General features: G+C 42.4%; 1 long non-coding RNA gene across 1 annotated transcript in view; it reads right to left on the bottom strand.

Annotated features, from left to right (window-relative positions):
- The window catches only part of LOC128585720 (uncharacterized), an 88458-nt gene extending 69118 nt beyond the window's left edge, over positions 1-19340 (bottom strand). Inside the window, exon 1 of the long non-coding RNA XR_008380095.1 lies at positions 19048-19340. This is a non-coding gene — a long non-coding RNA (uncharacterized LOC128585720). The remainder of the gene's footprint in view (positions 1-19047) is intronic.
- Between the last annotated feature and the right edge of the window lie 4162 nt (positions 19341-23502).

Genomic DNA, 23502 nt, shown 5'->3' with positions numbered 1-23502 from the left:
AGGGTGAAAGTTCTCTCCTCCATGTGGAGCTAAGTGATCAATTTTGATGTCTCTCTTTAAAAGGAACAGAGACAAACTGACGTGCTTTCAGTACAGGAGCTAGAAACATTTCTATACCACATCCTATAAGAACTCAGAATATTTCACCTAGAGAAAAGAAGTCTTAGGAGGATCTCATGCCTGTTTTTAAATACTTATCATAAGGGCCACGCTATGTTAACATGGGTGAGGCTGACTCTGTCTCCACAGATAGAACCAGGACCAGTGACTTGAAAAAGAAGAGCTCGCCAATGGGGCCCTGAGCTGCCAGACTGACCGCCTCCCTGCTAGTACTTCCAGAGCCTGCGTGCTCCTTGTGGAACATGATCAGACACTAGGCAGGAGACCAGACCAGAGGAATTCAAACATTTCCTCGACCCTTAGAAATCTATGGCTACCACTGACTCCAGTGTCATCCATAGTTTTTCTCTGAGGAAAGATCTTTGGGAGAGAGGTCCAAATGTAAATGCTCTTAGTGGCATAAAAATGCTTTTATTTATTTTTAAAATCTCTGCATTCTGGGCAAGGGCTGATTTCAATCACCAGCATGATCCTATGGAACGGATGCTGGATTTGGACAAAGACTAATGTAGATCAAACGCCAGCTCTGACATTTACCTACTATTTGATTTTAGGCAAATTCCTCGACTTCTCTGAGGCTTACTTTCTTCATCTATCATATTAATGCTGAATATAAGAGTTGTTGGGAGGGTTAACTAAGATACCACATCTCAATGATTCAAAGCTGCATTTTTTTTAACATTTTAATAGCTCTGAAATCAAGATGCATTTTAACATTGATGACATGGCCTACGCACAGTTCCATTGAGAGGTATTTTTCCTTTCTTAGTGACGTATCAAGTGACATAGGTCCTACAAAAATCAATGGCAACTTATATTCAAAAGAATATGCAAATATATATTAAACACTTAGCACAAAGGCTGGCACAGAAGGAGTGCTAAATACAACGTTAATTATATTCTTCCTTTTCTAGACAACTGCTTCACAACCTCTTGAGGAATAGGGAGGTCCTCAACAAATAATAATTGGAATGGGCCTACAGATGCTCCATATGGACAATTAATGAGAAAGTTCACACTCATCAGCTCCTATGGAGGATTAGTTCTGTGCTACAAACAAACGTGTACGTGTGTCCATTTCCTCTCTCATCCCATTTCCTGTGGTTACGTAAACATTCTGTAACTTTCCAAATCTACTTCTTCAGTGTACTTTGGTTCAAAGTGAAATTCATTTATTGAGAACAGGCTAAAAGTGTTGACCTGTTTTATCTTAGGAAAGAGGATATTCCTGCCTTCTCCAACCCTCTACTCCCATCTTCCAAACCAATCACCTACCACAGACAGTCTTTGTCAAGTTTAATATTCTTCAGATCTGACTTCTATCCTCTCCCGGTACTCAATTCAAGATGCTGTGCTCTGTCACAAGAAGCATATAATAAACTCAGTGCTGCAGGGATGTGTCAGTAAGGGGAAATTTTTTTTGACCTGGCTTGCCCTGACCAGAATCATCAGAAAGGCTTTTTGTAGTCAGATACTGTGGTTCTAAGTGAGGATTTTTTCCTCATCTAAGAATCTATGTAATCCTTTATAAAATGTTATCAAGTATGTCGTCTCACTGTTATTTTGTGTTAGTGAGTTATCCAGGTTAATTACATATTACACAAAGTCCTCTTCTTTATGGATGCCTTACATTTTTAACTATTTAATGGGATATATCAACTTATCTTGCAGCAATATTAGAAATTCACTTGCTGGTGAGGCATGGTGGCTCACACCTATAATTCTAGCACTCTGGGAGGCCAAGGTGGGTGATCACCCAAGCCTAAGAGCTCAAGACTAGCCTGAGCAAAGAGAGACCTCATCTCTACTTAAAATGGAAAAACTAGCCAGACTTGGTGGTAGCAGGTGTCTGTAGTCCCAGCTACTCAAGAGGCTAAGGCAAGGGAATCGCCTGAGCTCAAGAGTTTGAGGTTGCTGTGAGCTGTGATACCATGGCACTCTACCCAAGCACTCTGTCTACCCAGACTGAGACTCTGTCTCAAAAAAAAAAAAAAAAAATGCATCCTAGAATGGGTATAGGCGATTGCACTAATGTACACAGCTATGATTTAACAAAAAAAAAAAGAAAGAAAGAAAGAAATTCACTTACTAATTCTGTCTCTCCCTACTCCAGCAGATAGCTGCTTGATACTCACACCAAAAGGTGTGCAGTGGCAAAGCTGAGTTTTGTTTTTGTTAGTATGATCGGTTAGCTAATGAGTCAATGTTCATTGAGGACCCACAATATGCCCATCACTATGCTCAGTTCTGGGACTAACCAAGAAAGATAAAAGCAAGACCTTCAAAGCATTCATCTTCTAGGGCAAAGACATGGAGCAGAAGCCATATGACAGGAGCATTCTCAGGTGACTGGCACTTAACTGATTAATCTGTGGTCTCCATTCTCTATTTAAATGTGCGGATAGAAGGCCCACAGCACACTGAGCCATTGGTTCTAGCAGTGGGCCGCTATAGAGCACCTGCGCTCCGCGGTTCCCACCAGGGACTGTTTGCCCGCTGGGAGTGAATGCTTCTTCCCAACCTATTCATTCTAGTTCTACCCATTAACCAGGCATTGTGGTGGGCACCTGTAGTCCCAGCCACTTGGGAGGCTGAGGCAAGAGAATCGCTGGAACCCAACAGTTTGAGGTTGCTGTGAGCGACAACGCTATGGCACTCTAGCCAGAGTGACAGTGAGATTCTATCTAAAAAAAAAGCTCCACTTAAAGAGATCAAGACATGTTTGAAAAAGCTTCAGAGTTGTGGCCTACACAGAAATAGGATAGAAAGCAGAATTCTAACAGGAGGCCCTAAACTCCAAAGATGAGGCCTTGACCCCATATCAAAAACTTGAAGAATGTTTTAAGATAAAATAAAGGCTTCAGGAAAGATCCAATCATTTCGAATGATTCCTGCTTTTACTCACTAGTTCAACAAATCACTAACTATTAATTGATTTGCCTATCGGGTTTCTACTGTGGTTAACCAAATAATATGTTAAGTGCTACAATACATGGTGCCGAGGCCGACCGGACGACCTCTTACCAGGGATGCGAGGGCTTAGGACAGCCTCTGTGGGAAGAAGTGAGTTCTGATTTGGGGGCCAAAGGACAGAGTAGGAGTTCCCAGGGAAATAAGAAAAGGCCAGTTATTTCTGGTGGAGGAATCTTTATAGTCACATAACTCAGTTTTCCAGACTTTGTAAATCAACCCAGAGGCAAAATAGCTAGGTTTGACTCTCTTCTGCCATTACTGTGGTATTCTTTTTTTTTTTTTTAAGAGACAGAGTTTCACTCCATTGCCCTCCCTACAGTGCTGTAGTGTCACAGCTTACAGCAACCTCCAACTCCTGGGCTTAGGCGATTCTCTTGCTTCAGCCTCCCGAGTAGCTGGGACTACAGGTGCCTGCCACAACGCCCGGCTATATTTTTGTTGCAGTTTGGCCAGGGCCAGGTTTGAACCTCCCACCCTTGGTATATGGGGCCGGAGCCCTACTCACCGAGCCACAGGAGCCGCCCTACTCTGGTGTTCTTAAACAAGTTGTCTAGGCCTTGCTGTCCGCATCTGGAAGGTGAGGATAATAGCAGCGCCCCCCTCAGTGGGCTATTGGGAAGGTCATATGAGATAACCTCCAATTAATTATGCATTAATGAAGCTTTATTCTAAAGCTTTCTGGGAGCAAGGGAGTAGGAGTGTTGAGGATGATTCTAGAGATGAAGGAAATGTTTTATACCTCTTCTAAAATCTTCTGCCAAGAACAAATTGAAGAGAAGGGAAGGTAGGGTGTAAGATCTGGAGCTATGTCAGTGCATGCTGACGGGGACAGCGGACACTCTTGATCACCAGCACTTGACATCATATAGCAGAGCCCCTCACCCCACTTTCGCTTAGTCCCTTCAGTTCTTCCAACAAGCCTATAAAACAAGGATTTCCCCTATCCCCATTTTACAGACACAGGACCTGGGACTCACAGAAGTTAAGCACACAGAAGTTAACCTCATTTGAGGTTGTACAGATGATAATCAGGTAGCAGGGACTAGAAATGAAGTCACCTGATTCCAAATTCTACGTTCTTCCCAATACCCTGGGCAGCCTTTCTCATGAGCTGATGGTTCACAAACCCTGAGATGTTGTTTCTTGTATATACTCATTTGTGACAACTTTCAGTAGGCCACGATGCAGCAGCTAATAGTTAAAATGAGGGTTAGAGATTATCAGGGATTTCAATTATCCTGCCTATCTCTGATCTCCATTACCAAGGATAAACTGAAGCTAGCTCTAGCAATTCTCTGAAACTTTCATTAATTTTAAATAAATTTATACAATGTCATTTTTCCCTTTACCCAAATTAAAATATCCTTGTCTTTTCAGTTTCTCGTTACAGGCAAATCGCTTGTATGTCTCTGAGATGGTCTGTTGTTTTCTCTGGATCCTTTGCAGTTCTACTTTGTTTTTTTGTTGTTGTTGAAATGAAAGGACCCAATGCTGAATTCTGATTTTAAGGTAAAGTCATAACACCAATGTATATCATTAAAATGTTTTATTGTAATTACAGAAATAGTCAATGCCACATTATGTGCACTACGTTATTTTCTGCATTATTCTTTGTCCCATTCTCAAAGTTAACAGACTATTATATCTCATTCATTCTTCGATGGCTTCTGCATAGCGAGCAGATGTCTCCATTGAGCAATCCACAATGCAGCCGAGATCTCTTTCCTGAGCACTCACAAGTAGAGTAATTCAGAGCCCATCAGTGAGTATGAGCTGTTTCAATTGTTCCTTGCAGTGTACATTAGCTTGCACTTGTCTACATAAAATTTCAGAGAATCATGGATATTAAAGATGGAAAAGACCAGTTAGTTTATCAAGCCTGCCTATTCTGCCAGCAAAAGCAAGTGAAGGAAGTAATTCTGTAAGTCCATATTATTTTAACGATGCTTATTGATAATAATTACAACTACTGTTTCCGTTATGTGGTCTCTTTCATTCTAAAATGTGTTAAGACTGGGGTGTTTTTGTTTGTTTTTTTGAGACTGAGATAGAGTTTTACTCTATTGCCCTGGGTGATGTGGTGTCATCATAGCTCACAACAACCTCAAACTCTTGGGCTCAAGTGATCCTCTTGCCTCAGCCTCCCAAGTAGCTGGTATTATAACACCCAGTTAATTTTTTTCTATTTTTAGTAGAGACAGGGTCTTGCTTTTTCTCAGCTTGGTCTTGATCTCCTGAGCTCAAGCAATTCATCCACGTTAGCCTTTCAAAGAGCTAGGATTACAGGCATGAAGCACCAGGCCTGGTTAAGACTTTTTTTTTTTTTTTTTTTTAGCAGTATTTATTTTCCAAAAGGGAACAGAGACACAGACATCAGTGTTACCACACTCAGAACAAATCTAATGAGGCCAAGAATTCAATTCATGTGAGTTTAATAAACATTTCTCAGTACAATCACTTGTAAGGCAGGGACACTGTCGGGTGCTCTGGGGGATGCACAGGTGAGTAGAACTTAAATGGCTGCCCTCTATCACCTATTCAGATATTTGTAACAGTGAACGTATATAGACATTGTGATCATTCTAAGAAAAAGACAAGATAATAGGGATGCTGTGGGGCTGGAGAGGCTTCTCTGGCCCTAAGAGTCGAGAAAGGCTTTGAAGAAAATGATATCTGAGCCAGGCCTCAAAGGAAGAAAGAGCATAATGTTCCTTGACAGAGTTTGGGAAAAGGGAAAACCTGGACAAAGAACCAAGCCAAAGCAGAGTAAGAGATTGTACCTGGCTTTCTAGCATACAGTGTGAAGACCAGGACACACATTCTCACTGCAAATGAATAAAGTCCATATGCAAAAAACTTCTATTTGGCCTCTTTAACAGGATTGGGATGTGAAAACTCAATGTAACAATGTGAAAAAACAGCCAGAACAACACAGACAAGATAGAATTTTTTTTTTTTTTTGAGACAAAGTCTCAAGCTGTCACCCTGGGTAGAGTGCTGTGGTATCACAGCTCACAGCAATCTCCAACTCTTGGGCTTAGCAATTCTCTTGCCTCAACCTCCCAGGCAGCTGGGACTACAGGAGCCCACCACAATACCTAGCTATTTTTTTGTTGTTGTTGCAATTGTCATTGTTGCTTTAGCTGCCCTGGGCCAGGTTCGAAGCTGCCAACCTCAGTGTGCCTGGCTGGCACCCTACCCACTGAGCCACAGGTGCCACAAAGATAGAATGTTTTATATTAGGGCTGTCTCAAAAAAAAAAAAAAAAATTCCTGGTATCATATGTAAGAAAAGTGGGAAATTCCCAATTATAGACCAAAATTTCCAACCGAAGAGTAGGTAGAGTAGATGAATAAATGACACCTATGGAGCACAATGCAAGCACCAGTTGGAGCTATCAGGTGTAGAACACAAATGTCTTAATGCTGTAATTGGGTAAATGAGGTGAAAGCTATATTGATTAGTAGGATATAAGCACTCCATCAACATATCGAATCCCATAATGGCATAAATGTATTTATGATCTATGTACAAATGACTTAATAAAAATGCGCCTGTAGCTCAGTGAGAGGGGCGCCGGCCCCATATGCCGAGGGTGGTGGGTTCAAACCCAGCCCCGGCCAAACTGCAACCAAAAAATAGTCGGGCGTTCTGGCGGGCGCCTGTAGTCCCAGCTGCTCGGGAGGCTGAGGCAAGAGAATCGCGTAAGCCCAAGAGTTAGAGGTTGCTGTGAGCCGTGTGACGCCGCGGCACTCTACCCGAGGGCAGTACAGTGAGACTCTGTCTCTACAAAAAAAAATAAATAAATAAATAAATAAAAAGATTAGTTATCTGTCCCTATATTGCCTCCAGTCAGCTCCTTTACACCGCCTTTTATAAAACTACTGGTATGAAGAAAATAGAAACCATGGAAGGAAACTTGCAGTATTTCCACATTTATCCTTCAAGGACCACTGCAAATGTCATCTCCCGCATGACACCTTCCCCAGTTGTTCTCTCCCTTGACTACCGCGGTTCTTTGATCTGTTGCTATATTCTGTATAATTAGTTGTGTGAGCACCTGGTTCCCTCCATGGGGACAAAGCACTTTAAAGGCAGGGACTCAAGCCTCCTGCATCCCACATCCCCCACAATGCCAAGCTCTTTTTTCATTGCCTGACATGCAATAGATATTCCTCATGTTTGTTAAATCACTTCTTCGGGTCTCAGAGATCTTATTTTGACTTATTTATTTTTTAAAATTTGTTTTGAATCTTAGTCCATTTTCACTGCTATAACACAACACCACAGACTGAGTCATTTATGCATATATGGTGAAGTTTATTTCTCCTAGTTCTGGAATCCGAAAGGTGCAAGATCAAGGGGCCACATTTGGTGAGGGTCATCCCATGACAGAAAGCATTGCAGAGTGAGTACCATGGAGACAAAATGGGGTAAGAACTTATCCTTTTTTTTTTTTTTTTTTGCGGTTTTTTGGCCGGGGCTGGGTTTGAACCTGCCACCTCCGGCATATTGGGCCGGCGCCCTACTCCTTTGAGCCACAGGTGCCGCCAGGAAGAACTTATTCTTTAAGCAGGACCCTACTTCCTCGATAACTCACCTACTCCTGTGATAACAAAATTAATCCATTCATAAGGGGAGAGCTGTTGTTACTCAATGGCCTCTTTTTTTTTTTTTTGAGACATAGTCTCACTTTGTCGCCCCTGGTAGAGTGCTATGGCATCATAGCTCACAGCAACGTCAAAATCTGGGGCTCTAAAGATTCTCTTGCCTCAGCCTCCCAAGTAGCTGGGATTACAGGCGCCTGCCAAAACGCCTGGCTATTTATTTATTTATTTATTTATTTTGAGACAGTCTCACTTTGTCACCTCAGTGGAGTGCTGTAGTATCACAGATCACAGCAACCTCCAACTCCTGAGCTTAAGCGATTCTCTTGCCTCAGCCTCCCCAGTAGTTGGGACTACAGGCGTCCTGCCAAAACGCCCGGCTATTTTTAGAGTCGGGTCTCGCTCTTGCTCAGACTGGTCTTGAACCCATGAGCTCAGGCAATCCACTCGCTTCAGCCTCCCAGAGTGCTAGAATTACAGGTGTGAACCACCAAGCCTGGCCCCAATCACCTCTTAAATATCCCACTTCTTAATATCATCACAATGGCTTTTCTTTTCTCTTCTCTTCCTTCCTTCCTTCCTTCCTTCCTTCCTTCCTTCCTTCCTTCCTTCCTTCATTCCCTCCCTCCCTCCCTCCCTCCCTCCTTCCTTCCTCTCTCTTTTCTTTCTTTCTCTCTCTCTCCTTCCTTCCTTCTTCCTTTCTTTCTCTCTCTTTTTTCCCTTCCCTTCCCTCCCCTCCTTCCTTCCTTCCCTCCTTCCTTCCTCTCTCTCTTTCTTTCTTTCTTTTTTTTTTTTTGACAGAGTCTTACTCTGTCGCCCTGGATAGAGTGAGGTGGGGTCATAGCTCACAGCAACCTCAAACTCTTGGGCTCAAGGGATCCTCCTGCCTCAGCCTCCTGAGTAGCTGGGAGCATCTGCCACAATGCTTGGCTAATTTTTTTTCTATTTTTAGTAGAGATGCAAGAGCAAATTGCTCTTGCTCAGGCTGGTCTCAAACTTGGGAGCTAAGTTGATCCACCTGCTTCAGCCACCCGGAGTGCTAGGATTACAGGCGTGAGCTACTGAGGCAGTTCAATTTCAGCATGAGTTTTGGACAGAATATTCAAACTATAGCAGGGCCCTTTCCAAAATTTGCCCTTGTCTAATTATGTCATACACGTGTGCCTATTACTATCCTTCACTCAATTAGAATGTACTTCTGGTTGTGAACTGAAGAAGTATTGCTCTTAACAAGATCTAAATCTTGAGTTGGTCATTTAGGAATTATACGACTTTGGAAAACCTTTGGAGTCAGACTGACCTAGATTTAGACTTACACTCAAGTTTGGTTGTCATTTACTAGTTGTATGACCTTGGGCAAGTTACACTGTAGACTAAGTGTTCTCAACTGTGAAATACCAAGATATTAATAGCAACTATCTTAGTTTAAATCAGACAATGAATGAAAGAGTTTAGCTCAGTGTTGGGCACACGGCGAAATCTCAATTATTATTATTATCATCATCATCATCATCGTATCCTCATTCATAAACTGGAAACAATAATGCATGTCCGTCAGGATTGTAGCAGGAATAAATGATACAAGTGGAATTTCCCCAGCACATTGTTCAGTTAATGTTTCCTTCCTTCCTGCGTGCTAGAATAATTGCTACAATTGATTGAGCACCCATTACATATCAGGTAATGTGCATTGGCCACTTTAAATATATTATCCCATCTAATTTAATTCTTATAACAAGCTACTGAAATAATAATTATTATCCCTATTTTATAGATGATACATTGAGTTTCAGAGAGAACAAATAACCAGTCTGAGGCCACATAACTAGTTCAGGACAGACTGTTTCAGAAACTATAGAGAAGAGGCTCAGTACACAGCAGGGAAGTATAGGAAGAAAGCACAGGTAGAAACTCCCTGTGGAGTTTAGTATGTCTGTTTATCTTCATCCTGGCCCTCAATTCCACTATGATACTTGCTTTTGAAACTAACCTCTGGGGTCCATGTCAATATAGTCTCACTCACACTATTCACCTACTCTTGCTTGTTAAACAATGTATGAAATGATTTCACTCATCTAAGTGCTAACTCTAATACACTTCCCTCTCCCCATTTCTTTTTTGGTTATAAATATACTGTTTGTACAAATGAGATACAAAGACTAATTGTCATCCATGAAACATTTTGCTTATTTACTTATTTTTATTTTTTATTTTTTGAGACAGAGTTTCAAGCTGTCTCCCTTGGTAGAGTGCTGGCCTCAGCCTCCCAAGTAGCTGGGTCTACAAGGGCCTGCGACAACGCCCGGCTATTTTTTGGTTGCAGCTATTGTTTGGCAGGCCTGGGCTGGATTCGAACCCGCCAGCTCTGGTGTATTTGGCTGGCGCCCTAGCTGCTTGAGCTACAGGCACTGAGCCAAAACATTTTAATTTTAATAACCTGGTTATCCTTAATTTCCTAGACTCACATAATGGACTTACATTAGATATGTCAAATACATTCATTGCCAGTTACATGGGAGGGAAGACTGCCCTTTTATAATTCCCACTAGAAGGTGATCATGTTTTACACTGAATGCCAACGCCCCTTTCCTTGCCCATGGCGCATCCTGGACTAGAGGTGAGATTCCGCCCGTTGGACAACTCTGACCATATCCAAGCCAAGGACCTATAACGCAGGGCAATGAGAAGATGAGTTGGTTGAACTGGATTCCTTCTTGGGATTCTGGATTAGGGAATTCTGGGAGAATGAAGCGATTATCAGGGGAAATGACTGGAACTGAAAGAATATAAGGAAGGAGGTCATGAAGGGAGGTGGGTAGAAAAGAGTAGCCCTCTGGACGTGGGAGTTTGGGCAAGTTGTAGAAGCAATCTTTTTTAGAAAATAAGAGTTAAATTGTATCATCCCATTCTCCATTTCAGATGTTGGTCACAGTGCAGATTACTGGAAGTTAGGCATTCATTTTACCATCCTCCTATTGTTCAGATTTCTTCAAAGAGCTCTTTATTATAGAAGAAACTTCTCTTTAGCTACTACCTAAATATCAATAAGTAGCAAGTAAGATAAGGCAAACTTAACCATTATCATCTGTGATTCTTTAATATCAAAAATAAACTCCTATAAAAGGAATCACAAGGCCCAAGAATGGGAAACATGAAAAACAGACGCTTTCGGGGAGAAAAGCTGCAATAAGAAAAGGAGGATTTGAGGGTACGCTAAATACTTTGTTATGAAGTTATAATTAATTTATTCTTTGCGATGGGGGAGATGAATGAATATTCTATGAGAAATTTTGTCATTTAAATGTGAAACATAATGTTGCATACTTTAAGATTTTGCCTGTCGATTTTTTGTATTCAGTTAAATTTATTAATAAGCTATATTTCAATGTGAACTTTTATTCATTCAATAGCATTTATTGATCAACCTGCTCTGTATCACCCTGTATTAGATATGAAGGGTATGAAACCCAAAAGACAGTCCCAGCCCATGAGGGGGCCACAGCCCAGAGTGAGAGACAGAGGCCTCCAGGGCACACCCAGGCCAGGAGGAAGGGGGGCAGAATTGGTGTGGTTTGGGTCCGGGGAACTTCCCAGAAGAAATGCCCAAGGAAAGTGTTGGAAAGGGCAGCATGAGCTAGCTTGAAAAAGATGAGACAAAAGGAGGTACCAGGTAGATGGGGCAGCTGGGCCCTGGTGTTCGAGTTGAAGTCCTGCATTCTTAGACTACCTGGTGTGCCAGGGATTTCTGCACAGTAAACCACCAATGCAAGCATCCTTAGAGAAATATGTCCTTGAGCCTCACTCAGAATGTTGCTTGTCCATGAATTTCAGCAAAATTTCTCTCCTCAAACATACTATAATTACACCAACCCCAAGAATAACAGAAAGCCCAATAATATATCAAAAGAAGATAAAGCAACCTCATAGTTCACAAGTTTCTCTTCTGAAAAAATAATAGCTTGGCTTCTTTTGAAGGCCATTAATGGTAGTTTTGAATATGTGTATTTATTATCCAGGAAAAAGAGTAAATATGTTTCATAGAATGACTAAAGCTTTCCAAAGCTTTAAACTAAAGGCATCGTGAATATTTTAAGTGAATAACATAAAAATACTTTTGACAACTACTTAAATCATTAAGGTGTAGTGTTCCTTTTCGTGTTTGTTTTTGCTTTTGTTTCTGAGAGGGGGTCTTACTATATTGCCCAGGCTGGTCTCGAGCTCGAATAAAGTAATGATGTAAGGCTGAAGCGGTCCTCCTGCCCCAGCCTCCTGAGTAGCTGGACTACAGCATACCACCACATCTGGCTATTTCACACCTTTCTACAGAGCACATTCTTATGTTCTAAAAAGCTTCCTGGGATACCCACTTCACTAACCTGTTTCTGTTTCCCTTCTTTAAAGTCAATAACACATTTTTTCTTATGTGTCTACTTCTTAGGATTCTTATAAAATTAAGATTCCTAATGTTAGGAATGTTAAGTGACCCAGAATAAAGTAATGATGTAAGGTAAAAAAAAAATTACTATGTACAGTCGTCAAAATTTCCTTTCCTACCTGTGGGTTTGGGACACAACTACAAAATGTACTCTACCTAACAAATGCAAACTTTTTTTTTGTTGTTGGGGATTCATTGAGGGTACAAGAAACCAGGTTACACTGATTGCATTTGTTAGGTAAAGTCCTTCTTACAATCGTGTCTTGCCCCCAAAGGTGTGGCACACACCAAGGCCCCACCCCCCTCCCTCCTTCCCTCTCTGCTCTTCCTTTCCCCACCCCCCCCTTCTTTCTCTCTCTGCTCTCCACTTCCCCCATCCCCACCGTGTCTTTAATTGTCATTAATTGTCCTCATAGCAAAATTGAGTACATAGGATTCATGCTTCTCCATTCTTGTGGAGAAGAATAATATGTTCCACTTCCATCCAGGTTAATACAAACGCTGTAAAATCTCCAGTTTTTATAATGGTGTACATATACCACAGCTTGTTAATTCATTCCTGGGTTGGAGGACATTTAGGCTGTTTCCACATTTTGGCGATTGTAAACTGAGCTGCAATAAACAGTCTAATGCAAGTAACAAATGCAAACACTGTAACCTAGTTGTACCCTCACATTAACCTAAAATTTAAAAAATTAAAAAAAAAAAAACACCCAAATCTCCTTTTCTAGTTAAAAAGCAATTCTATCTTTCATACTATCTTTTTCTTTTTTTTCAGATGGAAAAACTTAAGATCAGTTAAATAAGAGTCAGTGGTTTATGTAGCCATCACAGCAGCCCTGAACTGGTCTCCCTGCTACAAGCAAAATGATATTCCTAAACACGGCAGAAGAATTTACTCTAAGGTTCTAAAAACTGCATTAAGAGCCCCCATGTAAAATTTTAAAATTATATCTTTTCAAAGGTTTAACCAATTTCAAATGAATAATGCTTATAATTACTCATAAAATAACACAATTAATGAAAATATCATTCATTCTCTACCCTCTCTGTCTCGTCCTTAGTCACATTTCAGAAGCAGTTTATTACTCACATTCCAGAGGTACATATATAATACACACACACACACACACACATATATGTAACACTAGCAAGTCCTTAATAATATCTTTCAGGAGTTACACATCATAAAGACTGTCAATAGTTCTGTCATCTTCAAATCACAGTGTCAGACATATAGCATGTGTCATCTGCACTGCAGTTGCTTAAACTGCTCCTTTGCATCCTCAAAATAATATGAGAGGATAATACAAAAACAACTGTGAAAAAGCATGTGAGGATGGTAAAGCTGTGAGTTGTACCCAGTGCCCATCCATTTTAAATTTATACTTACATAGAAAGACATGCATTCAAAACAGCTTATTCTTTTTTTTTTTTTTTTTCAAAACAGCTTATTCTTTTAGAAATGGTTCTTTAGTCTCTTGTACATGTGCCTGCATGCTAACTGGCAAATTCTTTTAAAATACATACATTAAAACTCCACTTTTTCCTATTGAACTTTTTACATCAAAATATCAACATATTTTGTATGGTAGATGTATAGAAATGAATCCTATATATCCACAAAACTCACTACATTCCCCCTTTGGTAACCATAATTCTTGCATTGGGCTTTGTATAAGATGCCCAAGAGACAAGGCTCACACACAGAGTATTCTACTCACAGAATCAGAGAGATGCTAATGGGCAGAGCTGGAAGGAAGCTTTAAGATGATTTAGTCCAATTCTCTCATTCTAACAGAGGTCCAGAGAGGTAGAATAGGGATTTCTAGGACATAGCCTGGCAAAACCCAAATTAGAAGAAGCTGGTCCAATGTACTTTGTAGAAAACATGTCATTATTAAATTAGAATTAGGAATGTCTTTTTTTCGACATTCAAAATCGGTCCCCACCCTAAGGCAGTTATCTGAAAGCCTGTCAACAAAGTACCTTCAATCTGAATATCATGGTGATTGCCTGAAGAGATGGCCCCACAGGGAGATGTAATCAGCTAGCCATCTCACCCTTTATTTTCTTGTGAGTCCTTGGGTGAGTTACATAACCTTACACAAATATGAGAATAACAATACTACTTAATTCACAGAGCTGTTATAAGAAAGGACTAAGCAGATATTTTAGAATACATTAAGATGTCAAGGCTTAAAAGGAATGGAGAAAATTTCCATCGTACATCTTCTATTTCTGTCTCTTGGGGGGCGGGGAGAAAAACTACAAAATCCCCTTCAAAAAACTACATGCAAAAAAGCAGTACTTGTAATTAAGGAGTTGGAGGAACATCTTGCATGTAGTGTCGGTTCTACTTTGCATAAGACTAGAGGCTTTAGCCTCTTTACTTCTACACAGTACCCGCACATGGCACTTTTTCAAATGTCCCAACTGTTTTCAGTCTGTTCCCCCAGAGTGAAGTATGACCTGTGTCTCTGCTATCTGGCTTTCTACTTCTGTTAAATCCTCCAACCAGATTCTTCTTCTTCTTCCTTTTTTTCTTTTTTTTGAGACAGAGTCTCACTTTGATGCCTCCAGTAGAGTGCCGCGGCGTCACAGTTCACAGTAACCTCAAACTCTTGGACTTAAGTGATTCTCTTGTCTCAGCTCCTGAGTAGCTGGGACTATAAGTGCCCACCACAGCTCCCAGCTATTTTTTAGAGACGGAGTCTCCCTCTTGCTCAGGCCAGTCTCAAACTGTGAGCTCAGGCAATCTACCTGCCTTGGCCTCCCAGAGTGCTAGGATTCAGGCGTGAGCCACTGCGCCCTGCCCTTTTTTTCTTTTTCCTTTCTTTCTTTTTTTTAAACAGAATCTTACTCTGTCACCCAGACTAGACTGCCACAGCATTGTAGTTCACAGCAACCTCAAACTCCTAGGCTCAAGTGATCCTCTTGCTTCAGCCTCCCAAGTAGCTGGGACTACAGGTGCCCGCCACAACACCTGGCTAGTTTTTCTATTTTTAGTCGAGATTTGGGCCTTGCTCTGGCTCAGGCTGGTCTTGAACTCCTAAACTCAGGCAATCCACCTTCCTCGGCCTCCTAGAGTGCTAGGATTACAGGCAGGAGCCACCTAGCAGGCCCAGATTGTTGTTTTATTCATCTTACTCACTTTTCAACTCCCCACTCAGACTGTTCCTCTCTTTAGATTACTCTTCCAAAACCAACTCAGATTGCCTCCCCCAGAGGCAGCTCCCCAGTGAGTAACACATTTGAGGGGCAGGGGGTGGAGGGACATATCAGAAATGATCAAAGACTTACAAATGAAGTGCATACTGCTCAGAGGAGAAAGCGTGGCCACAACCTAAACCATGGCAAACTTGCTTGTGGTGCCAAGTGCAGACCACCACAAGCAAGCGAGCTGGGGTTTAGGTTGTTGCTACAACGTGGGCTGAGTACATCACTGAGTAACAATGCTGGGCGCTTAGAAATGACTCTTACTTTGCTCATGCAATGACTTAACCACAGAACTGTGTGGGTTCCCAAAGTATAAGCACTAAACCTATGATTTATGTGTGGGTGGGCATGTCTGTCTTCTTTTTAAACTATTAAATTAATCTTTAAAAAAGGTGGATTGACAACACTCCTCTGAGTACTAGAGAAAGACACGCGTAGAGATTGGTGATACCAGCAATAACACAAAATTGCCTCTACGGAAATGACTGGCATTTCAACCATATGCAGTGTTCTTTCCAAGAAAAATCACAAATAGGAAGAAGAGGGGGCAGGGGGAAAGATGGTCTTACCTTTGATACCATGAAACCACTAAGATCTTTAGGATTTTAATAACCCAACCAAAATGAGATCTGTTGAAGGTTTTTTAAATGTTTTCCTTTTGTAAATAGATATGTATCCCTGCTCCGAGGGGTGGAAAATTTCATTTCATTACACTTACTGTCTTTGGAATTTCAAGATGATAGTGATAATGGGGTGTTTCCTGTAGTTCACTGTTTAATGTAAGCCCTGGAGGAACTCTGGAGCAAGTAAAGTGAGACTAGAGCCTCACTAACCATGGTCAACTGGTCAACAGTGAATGACCCTATGACTTTTGTATAGGCCATTTCACCACAAGTGTGGAGTTTATTTAATAGTAGTGTAAAGAGTCAGCAGATACTATGTGTGCCAGCTGTACCGTGTGCTGAGAGAGAGAAAGAGAGAAGGAAAGAAGGAGGAAGGGAGAAGAAAAGAGAACATTCTCGGCTATCTTTAGAATCACTGGTCTCTGTGTGAGCAGTAATGCCACTGGCCCAAGGGTTGGCTGGGACAAGGGAAACTCAGCCTCAAAGAGAAAGGGACAGTTAGCGTATGTCTAATACAGACTTTAGATCAGTAACTTACACAGCTCTATGCCCTGCATTATAATATCTGCATGCTGTTCAGTATTTGTTACCAATTTATAATTATCAATTTGTGTAACTGTGTAGTTAATGTTGATCATATGACAAGATCGTAAGCTACCTTAGGGCAGGGTACATCTGCCTTGTTACTTCCCACATCCTTGGTGCCCGGCCCATGCCTGATACATAGTAAAGGCCCTCGAGAATTTTAGCTGAATGAACAAATGAAGACATGAATGAGTTCATGCAAATCCATGTTGTGACCCACGTTAACCATGTTTGTGTCATTTTAGGACATGAGCAGGGGAGAGTGTGCTGCTATAATCCAGCACAGCAAACAAAATTGCAAAAACTGTTTTTCACTGGCCAAGTGCTAGATATGAGTCAGGGGTACCTGGCATGAAGACCCTAGGAGTACTCTGAACCCCAGGATGTGGTCTAGGTGCTAAAACGGCTTTGTTGAGCCTCCTCAGATCATTGCTTATCTTTCTTGGGCCTAACATGATGAATACTTTCTTTTCCTTTGCAGTTCTGAAATTTTAACACATTAGAGAGATACCTGGATTCTGAAATCTCATCAGAGACAAACTGTGGTAAGATCTCTGCCTACAAATAGAAAACAATTAAGTTTTAAGGTATAGAGTACAGCTCTATTTAATGAAACATTAAACATAGGGGGACTTTCTTGTGAGATCCAGGTGAACTAATACCTTTTCTTCCTTTCCTACACCCAGAAGCCAGGTTTCCAGGCCTCTAGGAGAAGAACATAGATATTCTCAACCAAGGCTGGGCCTTTGCCTCAGCCTCCAGCTATTACAGGGAGTCGGTCTGATAAACATTTGCAGTTAGACTGGAAGGAGGCACAGCCTCCCAGACTTTTATAGATCTTTTCTCAACAAGTAGTAGAGTCACAGAAAACCTAGAATTAGATAAGAAAGCAGAATTCCCCCAGAGAATTCAAAGAGAGCTAAAACTGAGGACCTAGAAACAATCACTGTGTAAGAACAGAAGGAAATCCACAATTCAAGAAAACTAAAAAGAATTTGAGAAAAAAATGTTTTTAAAGATGAATGTTAGGTATGGATTTTAGCCCTCTACTCCCATCTCTCGAGACATCACCTTAAAAAGCAAAATGCTTTATCCACAAAACCGCCAGTGAGTAAACAGCCTTCACATTCTTACCCTCATACACGTACAGTAAGATGTTTACTGTCTGATAAACAGCAATTGTAAATAAATCTCATTTAATCTCTAAAAGCCACACAAAAAAATATTTAACCTCCAAGGTAGAGTTTACAGATGTGTCTGCATGCCCTGCCGGCGCCAGAAAACCCAAGTTCTGGTATAAACTACCAGGACAGGAGGCACATTTTCTCTCAAGCATCTTACATTGACCTTCTTAAAAAAAAAAAAAATATATATATATATATGTATATATATGTGCAAGGGAGGAGAAAAGGGGAAAACCCAACCCCTCCCACCCCATTCTCTGTACAAATCAACCAATAAATCTACCCAAAAGGCACAAGAGAAAAGGACAGAAGCCAACAGGTGGAAAAAGGCTTTTTGTTTTCTTAGCAATGCTCAGACACTTGATCTGTGCTCCCCAGGTCTATTGGTCTCACGGTGTCTTTAATGAAGGTTTTATTATCATGATGATGATGATCAAGAAGAATGATAACACTTCTACTTTGTGATTACAGGGCTTTTCTAAAGATTTCTCCTCCTTTTAGACACAGCGGTTTGTTCATGTTTCGCTACATCCCAGGGAGGCAGGCTGCATCCCTCCTCAGCTCTCTGGATTTTACAGATGGGGAAACTGAGGCACGGGGCCCCTCACAACTCCTTCACAGTCTCCACGACCAGAGAAATCCCGGAGACGGGAAAAGTTTCTGGATTGTCTAGTGGCAGAGTTCTCTTGCTCTCCGGGCTTGCCTACCATACCGCTCCTCCTCGCGGAGCCTGGTCTGGGTGAGAAAGATTGGGGTACCTCCCCTTCACAGCTAGGCGCGCCAGGGCAGCGTGTGGGAAGTCCACACACACGCAGACCCACGGGCACACTCGCACACACAAAGCTCCGTGCAATCTCTGCAGTTACCGCCGGCCCTGGCTCAGCCTGGGAACGCACTGCTGGGAGCTTGCAAGGCCTCCTTGGGCTCCCGGCTGGGGCTCTCTGATCCAAGGCTCTGCCCTTCTCTCCCTCTTCCAGGGCCCCCCTCTCTCTCTCTCTCTTCTCTCTCGCTCTCTCTCCCTCTCTTTTCCCTCCCACCCTCCACCCTCACACCCTCCTCTCACGCTCTCCATCCACCCTTTCTCCCCTACCAACCCAGAGGCACAGATCGTGTTACTGGGGTTCCCTCGAAAGAGGGGCCATCCCCAGCCCTGAGCGCCTTGAAAGACTTCCAGGGGGCAACGCAGGAGCTCCAATCGCAGGACCCCAGCACTCCTCCTGAGCAGCGCAGGAATGAGACCCCCACTTCCAGGCACAGGCGAATAAGCCTGCCACAGAAGAAGGAATTGTTAGGGCTCTTACCTTTTTTATGAGGAGAAATTCTGGAGAATCATTTCAGAAACTGAGGGGGGAAAGTGAATGAAGACAAAAAAGACCCTTTTCCTGCAATCCCTGGCCTTCTGGTATCAAGACACCAGGACAACATCAAAGCAACTTAGGGGGAACACTTTAGGGGCCTATTGTCTGCTCTGGTCTGATCTGTTTTTCTTCTGACTCCCCCTCTTGCTGCGGTGACACTTGGTACGGCCCAGGCATTCATGCCAAGTAGCTTTCACACATGGAAGCTTGTCTCAAGCAATTGCTGACAAGCCACAAACAAGACATTCTCCCTCCCTTCTCTGCGCCCCCCCACTCCTCCCCCTCCACTTTTTTCCTCCTCCCCTCTAGTCTCCCCTCCTCCTTTCTTCTGAATGCAAACTAAAACTCTCCAGTGACAGGCAGGCTCACAGGCTTGGCCTAGCTGCGTACGCAGACACACACACACTCTCTCTCTCTCTCTCTCTCTCTCTCTCTCTCTCTCTCTCTCTCTCTCTCTCTCTCTCACGCAAGCAGCTCAGCTAGTTGCTGCACTGGTGGAGTTAAGAGACAGGAAAAAGCCCAGGCTGAGTTGGGGGCAGGGAGAAAAAGCGAGAGGGAGAGAGCAAAAACGGAGAGCCTCCTCCTGTGTCCTAGTAAAATGGCAGAAGAGAGGTGAGCCCTTTGGAAAAACAGCAGTGGCCACACACGTGTGCACACATGCACAGACTCGAGGCCATCTGAGCTCCAGGAAGAGTGAAATAAATGACTCAACAAAGGAAAAACCAAAGCTCCATCAGCTTCAGATTGAGGGAGTGGGTGGACCCAGGACTGGGGTTTCTGTTGAATGTTTAGGTGGTTTTTCTTCTTCACAGTGAAGAAAAATGTTCCCTGAGGATCTTCCCTTACTGCATAATTGAGCATAGACCTAAGCTACTAGTTAAAATAAAACCATGAAATGTGTAAATGTGCGAGTAAACTTAACTGTAGGTTCAACTTGTACCCAAGATATTTTTAAAGTGAAGCATTTTTTTTTTTTTTTTTAGCAGAAACCCTAGAGAGCAGTAGCAAGGAGAGTAGTAACAAGTAGTGTAAACGATGAGAGCTGTGAAGTGTGATGGTAAAGTTACTGATTGCGGGCTGCTGGAATTTATGGAGGGTGGGCCTGTGAGTTGGAGGGGGGAAGGGTGAGTCTCTGCGAACTGTTTTCTAGGAATAAGAGGGGAATGAGGTAGGATATCGAATATGGCCAGAAGCAAGCAGGAATTTGATTGGTGTGGAGGGAGGAGGTGGGGGGTGCAAAGGAGGGGGAAGAGAGAGAGAAAAGGAGAGAGAGGAACAACACTGCATTAAAAAAAAAAAAGAAAAATGGAAGCCCAGAGATTGAAACATGAGGAGTAAATGAGATAGCAAAGAAAGGCATAAAATGTGAGCAAAAAGGAGCACAAAGGATGCGCAAATTTGCAGATGGCATGAAATCAGGAGGGCCAATTGAGATCAGGAACAAGAACGCGGGGCTGATTACATGACATTCATATTTTTAGCATGTTTTGGAGTCACAGACGTAACAAGGTCCTCCTTTGCCTAGGTAGTTACCCCTATACACCAGGATCCAAACGAAAGACCAGCTTCTAACTAGTGCTAAATCAGCTCCATATTTTACATGAACATTGTTTATACTCTGTTATTCAGAATATATAATCATCCTCTACAAAATGGGAATTATGAACACACATCACTCATTCCTCATAGGTGTGCAGTAAAGAATACTACTAGCTAAACGGCTTGTCATTACCCCAAACTCTCCATCTCAAGACACATTCTTGTTTCAGGTACTTTTTTCTCTTAGCTTGCTTCTCCATTATCCTTAATCCCTAGAACTGTTTGCCCTGACTCCCGTTAACAATGACAGTGGTGGTGATGATGATATTAATTATTTTTTATTCAGTATTTTCTTGATTTTCAGCATTTTCTCAGGCATTTATAAAATAAAATAATTTCTACTAAGGCCATCTCCATTTACAGATGATAAGAAATGAGGCACAGAGAGGTTAAGTAAATTGTCTGAGGTCACACAGCAAGATAGAGGTAGAGCTGGAATCAAACTGAGGTCTGTGCAATTCTAAAGCCCCAGCACTTGCTAGAGTACCCCAGGTACTCCATGGCACTCCAAGTACAGTCACCCATACAAGTGCACTGTTTCTCTCTATAGCCCCGGGCTGGGTTTGGATCCTCTCACTTTGAGCCCAGGGAACCTCTGACTTCCCCTTAACAGGCTACTGACTCACATCTACTTCTAAGTGGTGGTGACTCACTATACACAATGAGGCCTCCTAGGCAAGAATTGCATAAAGGGTCAACTTAACCTTTAATGACTGCACTATTTTCAGATTGCCAGGCAATGAAGAAATGTAGCTAAGACTAGGAAAGCTAGGCTTCCTTAAGTATAAAAATATATCTTGTAAAATAAAGCAAATGAAAACACCTATAAGTATTAATGTTAATAATGATAACAATGAACATTTATTAAGTACTTGCTTATACACGTAGTAATGCCGTAAGGTATAAACTATTAGTGTTTCTATTTTCTGGATGAAGGAGCTGAGGCACAGAGGTTAAGTAACTTGTTAAGGTCACTCAGCCAGGAAGTGGTGGCTGAGATATGGCCCCAGGCAGTCTGGAGACCATGATCACCACTATGCTGCATTGCTAAGGGAACAAAAAGAGTGGTTCCAATTATTCAAGTAAAAATCTAAACACTCAGTGAGAGAAAGAAGAGAAAAGCAATCATCATCCTAATATTTGCACATGCATTTTTATTTTATTTTATTTTATTTTTGTAGAGACAGAGTCTCACTGTACCGCCCTCGGGGAGAGTGCCGTGGCGTCACACGGCTCACAGCAACCTCTAACTCTTGGGCTTACGCAATTCTCTTGCCTCAGCCTCCCAAGCAGCTGGTACTACAGGCACCTGCCACAATGCCCGGCTATTTTTTTGTTGCAGTTTGGCCGGGGCTGGGTTTGAACCCGCCACCCTCAGCATATGGGGCCGGCACCCTACTCACTGAGCCACAGGCACCGCCCTGCACATACATTTTTAAATCTACACCATCTCCTGTGAGAAGCGAATGGAGAAGAAAGCACGTGGCAGGGCCCCCAAACAGCCTTCATGTTCTAGTTCCTCCACAATCCCCAGTCGGCAGAAGACAGAGAATGCCAAGCCTCCAGGTCAGAACACAGGCACATCGGGTCAGACTATCTTGCCTCCAGCACTGATGATTTCCACCTGCCAACTTCCAAAGAGAAAAAAAGAAAATCCAAGTGGACAGGTGAACAAGGTCCATGCATCATGAGTGATTCTAAGAAGTTTATAAGACTTCTAAATGCTGGTGGGGAGTCATAGCTCACACCTATAATCCCAGCACTCCGGGAGGCTGAGGCAGGTGGACTGTTTGAGCTCAGGGGTTCAAGCCCAGCGTGAGCAAGAGCGAGATCTCTGTCTGTACAAAAAAATAGAAAAACTAGCCGGACACGGTGGCAGGTGCCTGTAGTCCCAGCTACTCAGGAGCCTGAGGGAGGACGATTGCTGGACCCAAAGAGTTTGAGGTTGCTGTGAGCTATGATGACGCCACACCACTCTACCCAGGGCAACAGAGTGAGGCTCTGTCTCAAAAAAAAAAAAAGAAAAAAAAGAAAGACTTAAGACTTCTCATTGGTAAGCATACAGTATAGCAGACAATGTCAGATTCTTGGGCAGAAGATCTGGAACCTAGTGTCGGCTCTACACCTGCCAGGATGTGAACCTGAGCCTTGCCGTCTCAGCCTTGTCTCCTCAACTGTGAAGTGTGCTAGTGACATTAGCTCTAAAACCCTTTCCATCTCTAAAATGCTATCATTCTAATAGTTGTCCTATGATCAGGAAAAGATTGGAAGCTGAGGGAGCTGAGATGTGTATGTGCTTGGATGTCTGTGCACACGTGTTCTGGAGAGGGTGGTGGCATAAAGGGATAAAGCAACCTTGCTGGTTGCTCTGGCCCTGTTATGGCACTGTTCTTCCAAAAAGCCTTCTACATGATACCAATTTTCCACTTTTTGTTTCACTGCTAGTTCCTATCAATTACAAATTAATTTATGTTAATAATCATTTTAAAATGCCAATGCCTCTATAAGGGGTAAGGGAAATCAGCCTTTCATACTTTAGTGTGAATTATTTCATTGGCTGCATACTTTCCTGTGAACATCTAGTGTGTCTCAGTAGCCATTTAGATTAAAGGGTGAAAGGAACAATTAGGGAAGCAGGTAGACAGTGTTGGGGCGGACAAGGCTTTGGTGTGAGGTGGGCCTGGTTTCAGGGTTGCTCAGAGCAATAGGAAGATACTGGACAGGGGACAAACGCTGAAGGGGTACGGAGATACAAAAGCCAAAGACTGCCAGAAGTGCAAGGATCCATGCCTCTGGATC

The sequence above is a fragment of the Nycticebus coucang genome, chromosome 5 (assembly GCF_027406575.1).
Source record: "Nycticebus coucang isolate mNycCou1 chromosome 5, mNycCou1.pri, whole genome shotgun sequence".
In the NCBI taxonomy this organism is placed as follows: domain Eukaryota; kingdom Metazoa; phylum Chordata; class Mammalia; order Primates; family Lorisidae; genus Nycticebus; species Nycticebus coucang.
This window is presented reverse-complemented; position numbering and strand designations above follow the sequence as displayed.